Source organism: Chiloscyllium plagiosum, unplaced genomic scaffold (assembly GCF_004010195.1).
Source record: "Chiloscyllium plagiosum isolate BGI_BamShark_2017 unplaced genomic scaffold, ASM401019v2 scaf_36374, whole genome shotgun sequence".
NCBI lineage: Eukaryota > Metazoa > Chordata > Chondrichthyes > Orectolobiformes > Hemiscylliidae > Chiloscyllium > Chiloscyllium plagiosum.
The window spans coordinates 1-5,868 of record NW_025202267.1 but is presented as its reverse complement, the minus strand read 5'-3'; the positions used below and the strand labels follow the sequence as shown (position 1 = coordinate 5,868).

At 45.0% G+C, this 5,868-nt stretch overlaps 2 long non-coding RNA genes across 2 annotated transcripts in view; both read left to right on the top strand.

Moving 5' to 3' along the window:
- Positions 1–1,358, top strand: part of LOC122546205 — a 3,179-nt gene extending 1,821 nt beyond the window's left edge. The window contains exon 3 of the long non-coding RNA XR_006310686.1: positions 1,344–1,358. This is a non-coding gene — a long non-coding RNA (uncharacterized LOC122546205). The remainder of the gene's footprint in view (positions 1–1,343) is intronic.
- A 21-nt stretch (positions 1,359–1,379) lies between these two features.
- LOC122546204 lies at positions 1,380–4,889 on the top strand. Its single transcript, XR_006310685.1, has 3 exons — positions 1,380–1,426; positions 3,809–3,910; positions 4,851–4,889. It is a non-coding gene; the product is annotated as an uncharacterized LOC122546204 (long non-coding RNA).
- Positions 4,890–5,868: the final 979 nt, after the last annotated feature.

The window sequence follows — 5,868 nt, the reverse complement described above, 5'->3', positions numbered from 1 at the left end:
TCCGATCTGTTCCATTGGATGTTGGATCACTTAGCTCTGTTGCTTGCTGCTGATGCTGTTTGATATGCAGGTAGTTCTGTTTGATAGCTTCACCAGGTTGGCACTTCAGTTTTAAGTCTGCCTGGTGTTGCTCATGGTATGCCCTCCTTTCCTGTCCATTGTGATGGGTGGGAGCAGGATTTACAAACCCATGAGATTACAGATTGTGCTGGAGTACAGTTCTGCTGCTGTTGATGTCCCACAGTTCCTCATAGATACCCAGTTTGAGATCCTACATCCCTTCGAAGTCTGTCCCATTTAGAACGGTGATAATGCCACTCAACACGATGGACGTTTTTCTCAACTTTAAGGCAAGACTTTGTCTCCAAAAGGAATGTGTAATGGTCGCTGTCATGGCCAGATGTATCTGCCGCTGGTCGATTCTTAACAATGAGATCAAGTATGTTTTACTTGTTGGTTCCCTCACCACCCGCTGCAGACTCAGTTGAGCAGCTATTTCCTTTAGGACCTGACCAGCTCAGTCAGTAATTCTGTTGCAGAACTAGTCTCGATTGTGGACATTGAAATCCTTACCCAGAGTACGTTTGACACCATTTTACTTCCTCAGTGCTTTCTCCAAATGTTGTTCAACATGAAGGAGAACTGATCCATCAGCCAAGGGAGGACGGGACGTGGTCATCAGCAGGAGCCATGAGGCTTCCTGGTCTCCGGAGCCAATGCTGTTTACTCCCAGGGCAAATCCTCCCTGTCTGTACACCTCAGTGCCACCACCTCTGCCTGGTCTGTCCTGCCGATGGGACAGGACATATCCAGAGATTTCAGAAGAAAGTGAAGACTGCAGATGCTGGAGATCAGAGTCAAGAGTCTGGTGCTGGAAAAGCACAGCAGGTCAGGCTGATGAAGGGCTTAGGCTCGAAATGTCGATTCTCCTGATCCTCGGATGCTGCCTGACCTGTTGTGCTTTTCCAGCACCACACTCTCGATATCTAGGGATGGTGATGGTAGTGTCAGGTCATTGTCTGTAAGGGATGATTCCATGAGCATGACTATGTCAGGCTGATCCTTGACTAGTCTGAGGTACAGCTCTCCACATTTTGGCTCCAAAAACCATATGTTAGTGAGGAGGACGTTGCACCACTGAGAGGGCTGATTCTGTGGTTGTAATTTCTGGTGCCTTGTTGCGAACTGGTCCATCCAGCTTCATTCCTGTGTTGAGACTTTGCAGTGATTAGTACAGTGAGTAGCTGGCTGGGCCGCTGTCAGGTTGGCAGGTTTTGTTTCGCCATTGACATTGGTTCCATGGAGATCAGGAGATTCCTAACACTTTTGTTTCTTGAATTCAGATTCTACCATCTGCCAAGATGGGATTCGAACCAGGACTTCACTTGTTTGTTTTAATATTCTGGATAAAAGCTAAATACATCAGGTTTGTTCACTCATTTTAAATATCACTAACCCTGGTTTTGTTTCTTTGTAAAACACAGTCCATCATCCTGTCTCCTCTATCCTCCCCTCCAACAACGAGTGAGGAGCACATGGAGTTTCTCTGTCACTAAGACTGAGACAATCCGATCTGCTGCTTCTCTCCCTCCCGCTAGCCAACCGAGCCAAACTGCCTCACGTGGTGTTCCTGGTTTTTGTCCTAAACCTACATCTTTCTCCAGTCTCTTGTAAAGCCTTATCAGAGCTCACCTTGACCCTTTACCCAAACCTCGCTAAACTCACTTTCCAACTCTCTTTCCTCCACTGCCGCCTCATCACCCCCCTCGCCAATTCATAGATGTTGTTCCTTGTTCTGTCTGTTGGTCTTTTCTGGTTATGTCCTTTTCTCCCATTCTGTGAAAAACTAATATTTGACCTCCCCGTTGTTGGAAAATTCTGCTCCATCTCCACTCTCCCTTTCCTTTCTGAATTCCTTGCATTTGGCGTCCCTCAACGGTCTATCCTTGGTCTCTCCTGTATCTCAGGTACATAGTGCCAGGAGGTGATATCATCCAAAAACAATGTTAGGTTTGACATATACACTGACGATGCCCAGCTCTCCCTCCCCATCATCCCTCTCCATTACTCCACTGTTAGTCAGTTATTAAACTGCTTATCACATTGCCACTACTCGATGAGCTGCAATTTCCTCCAATGAAACATTGTCACGGTTAAACTCATTCCCTTACCTTTACCTTTCTACTGCGCCCCTCCCTCCCACTGGGAACTCTCTGAGGCAGAATGACCCTCTTCACAATATTGCTGTTACATCTGACTCCAAGGTGACCTTCTGATCAGACATCCACACAATCCCAATCTCTTAAACGTTGCTTTTCTCCACCTCACCCCAGCTCCATTGCCACTGAAACCCCTTACCCGTGTCGGTGTTGCCTTATCTTGATGAATCCAAAACAGAACCCTTGATTCCGTGACTCAGAATCTGGTTTCAGACTCCCCTCTCAGTATTTACCCTCAGACACATCCTCTCAGTATTTATCCTGTCAAACCCTTTAAGAATCCCATCTGTCTGAATGAGATCACCTCTCTTTCTCCAAAATCCAGTGAGTAGAGTCCCAACCTTTTCAGCCTTTATTTAAAAGATAATGCCTCCAAAACAGGGATTATCTCATTGAATCTTCCCTGAAATGCCTCCAATAAAGTGACATATTTCCTGATCTGAAGGGACCACAACTGCTCTCATTACTGCAGATATGGGGGTCTCACCAGCACTTCCACACGGTACTCTCAGGTATTGAGAACCTTTGAAACAAAACGTTCCATTCCCCTTCCTGGTTCCCTGTTGTAACTGTGTGGTAGCTTTCTGTGTTTCCTGAACAATTACCCTTGGTCCCTTTGTGGTGCAGCTTTCTACAGTTTCTACCATTTAAATAGTACTTTGTTCTTTTATTATCTCCTCCAAAATGAGCAACTTTCCATTTTCCCAAGTTACACACCGTCTGGCAACTTGTTGCCCCCTTCTCCTGTGCATCTCTCTCTTTTCATAATCCTCTTAGACCTTTACAGTTATGCCTTTTCTAGGAGATAACCCCCCTTCCCATTCTTCCAAACATTTACTGGGAGCACTGGGCAGTGGGAATCAGACAGAGTTGCTATCTTTTTAGGGATACGCTTTGGAGTGATTGGGAGGATCTTCCTACCCATTGGTTAGGATGGAGACAACTTGCCCATCGTTAGGCATTAGCCTTTCACACCCATGTCTTATTGATGAGGCAGAGCGGCACCACGGAATGAAAGAAAAGAAAGTAATTCTTGTTCCCCATATCTCACTGACGCTTGGACCATTTTCTCCAATGTGTCAAAGAACTGCTGTGTTCAGTCACATGAGATCTCAAGTGGGCGGCACGGTGGCACACTGGTTAGCACTGCTGCCTCACAGCATCAGAGACCCGGGTTCAATTCCCGCCTCAGACGACTGACTGTGTGGAGTTTGCACGTTCTCCCTGTGTCTGCGTGGGTTTGCTCCAGGTACTCCGGTTTCCTCCCACAGTCCAAAAATTTGCAGGTCAGGTAAATTGGCCATGCTAAATTGCCCGTAGTGTTAGGTAAGGGGTAAATGTAGGGGTATGGGTGGGTTGCGCTTCGGCCGGGCAGTGTGGACTTTTTGGCCCGAAGGGCCTGTTTCCACACTGTAATGTAATCTAATCTAATCAAGTTGGAATCTCCTAGAAACCCACAGATTTCCCCCTGAGTTGACTGCTGTTGTCCTCAAGGGTAATATGGACAGTCATCCTGGGCCACGAGGAGGGGATGGTGTGGGTTTCTAACCTGAACTGAGAGTGACAGATTTTATAAACTTGTATTACAGGATATTACAGGTGGACATTCAGATGGTAATCTCAGTAAATATTCTGCCAAACTCTGATTGAATTACTCAGTATATCAGGACCTGGATATTTGCATTGTGTGTGTGTGAGTATTGTGATTCAGATCAATCCCATTTGCTGCTTAAAAATTCTCCTTTGAATCATCGCATTCTCTCAAAAGGTCTCCCCAAACCTTCAATGTGTCATTTTATGATGACCTGATGAGTGTAAGGTTTATTATTCGAATGTGTAATTTTTGTATAAGGATGTCTCAGAGAGGGAGCAGAATATTCTTAAAGGGGAGAATAACCATTTTGAGGGGAGCCTGTTGTTTATTGGTATCAAAAACATAGGAATAGAAGAATTCACATTGTTGGATCATTGGAGTCTCTTGTGGGGTAGAATTGACCTCCATCAGAAGGATGGATTGTACTGGGAGTGGAAGACAACAGTTGCTAGTGCTATTCAGAAGGCATTAAACCAGTGAAGGAATGTGGGTAAACCCAGAGAGAGAATGAGGGAATAGCTAAGTCTGACGCTGGTACAGTTCAGACGTCAAACAGTCAAGGCAGACAAGGGCAAGGCACAGAATGAGCAGTTATACTGCATTTATTTCAATGCGGGAGGCCCGATAGGTCGGGCAGAGGAGCTCAGGGTATGGTTTTGAACATGGCACTGGGATATTATAGCAATTACAGAGGCATGACTCAGGGATGGATAGGACCAGCAGCTTAATGTTAGAGTGTATAGATGCTATCGCAAAGATAGAAAGGGGGCAACAGAGCAGGGGGAGAGATATTTTTGATTAGGGATAACATTACAGCTGGGCTTCAAGAGGGCATTCCTGGGAGTACATCCAGGCAGGTGATACAGGTGGAACTGAGAAATAAGAAAGGGATGATCTCCTTTTTGGGATTGTACTATTGACCCCCCTTCCCCAATAGTCAGCTGGGAGTTGAGAAGCAAATTTACTAAGAGATCACTTCTCTGTAAGAATAGTATGGTTGTGTACAAGACTTGACCTTCTTTGTTATTCATTCAAAGGATGAGGGTGTCACTGGCTGGGCCCAAAGGGCAGTAAAGAGTCAGCCACATTGCTGTGGGTCTGGAGTCACATGTAGGCCAGACCAGGTAAGGATGGCAGATTCCTTCCCTGAAGGATATTAGCGAATCTGATATTTTTTTTCGCAATAATCAACAATGGATTCATGTTCTTTAATAGATTCTTACTTCCAAATTTTTATTGAATTCATATTCCACTCTCTGCCGTGATGGGAAATGCGGTCCTTGAAAGAGGAAACCTTTCTGGGATGTCCTGGAGTGGAATTGCTTCTGCCTGGAGCAGATATGACAGAGGCAGAGGAATTGGGAGTACAGGATCACGTTTTTACAGGAATATACTCGAGGGGAATCAGGAGAGCAAAAAGGGGACTTGAAATATCTCTAAGAAATAGTTTTTAAGGGGAATCCAAAGAGATTCTACAAATACATTAAGGATACAATAATAACCAGACGGAGATTAGGAATTCTTAATGATCAACAAGGCCATCTATGGAACAACAGGAGGTGGGAGAAATACTATGCCATTCTATTCTAGAGAGTTTGGAGAAATAAATAGTGATATCTTCAAAAGTGTCTATATTACAGAGGAGGAAGTAGTGGATGTCTTAAACAGTAGCAAGGTGGATAAATCCCTGGGACCTGATCAGGTGTATCCCAGAAATTTGTGGAAAGCTAGGAAGGTGATGGCAGTGCCCCTCCCTGAGGTATTTATATCATTGTTTGTGACAGGTGAGGTGCTGGAAGATGAGTGGCCATTATTTTAAAAAGGTGGTAAGGAAAGGCCAGGGAACAAGAAAACAGTCAGCCTAACGTCAGTGGTAGGTAAGTTGTTGGAAGGGATTCTGAGGGACAGGATTTTCATGTATTTGGAAAGACGAGGATTGATTAGGGATAGTTAACGTGGCTTTGTGTGGGGGAAATTCTATCTCTCTAACTTGATTGAGTGTTTTTGAAGATGTGACAAAGGTGGTTGATGAAGGCAGACTGTGGACGTTGTCTA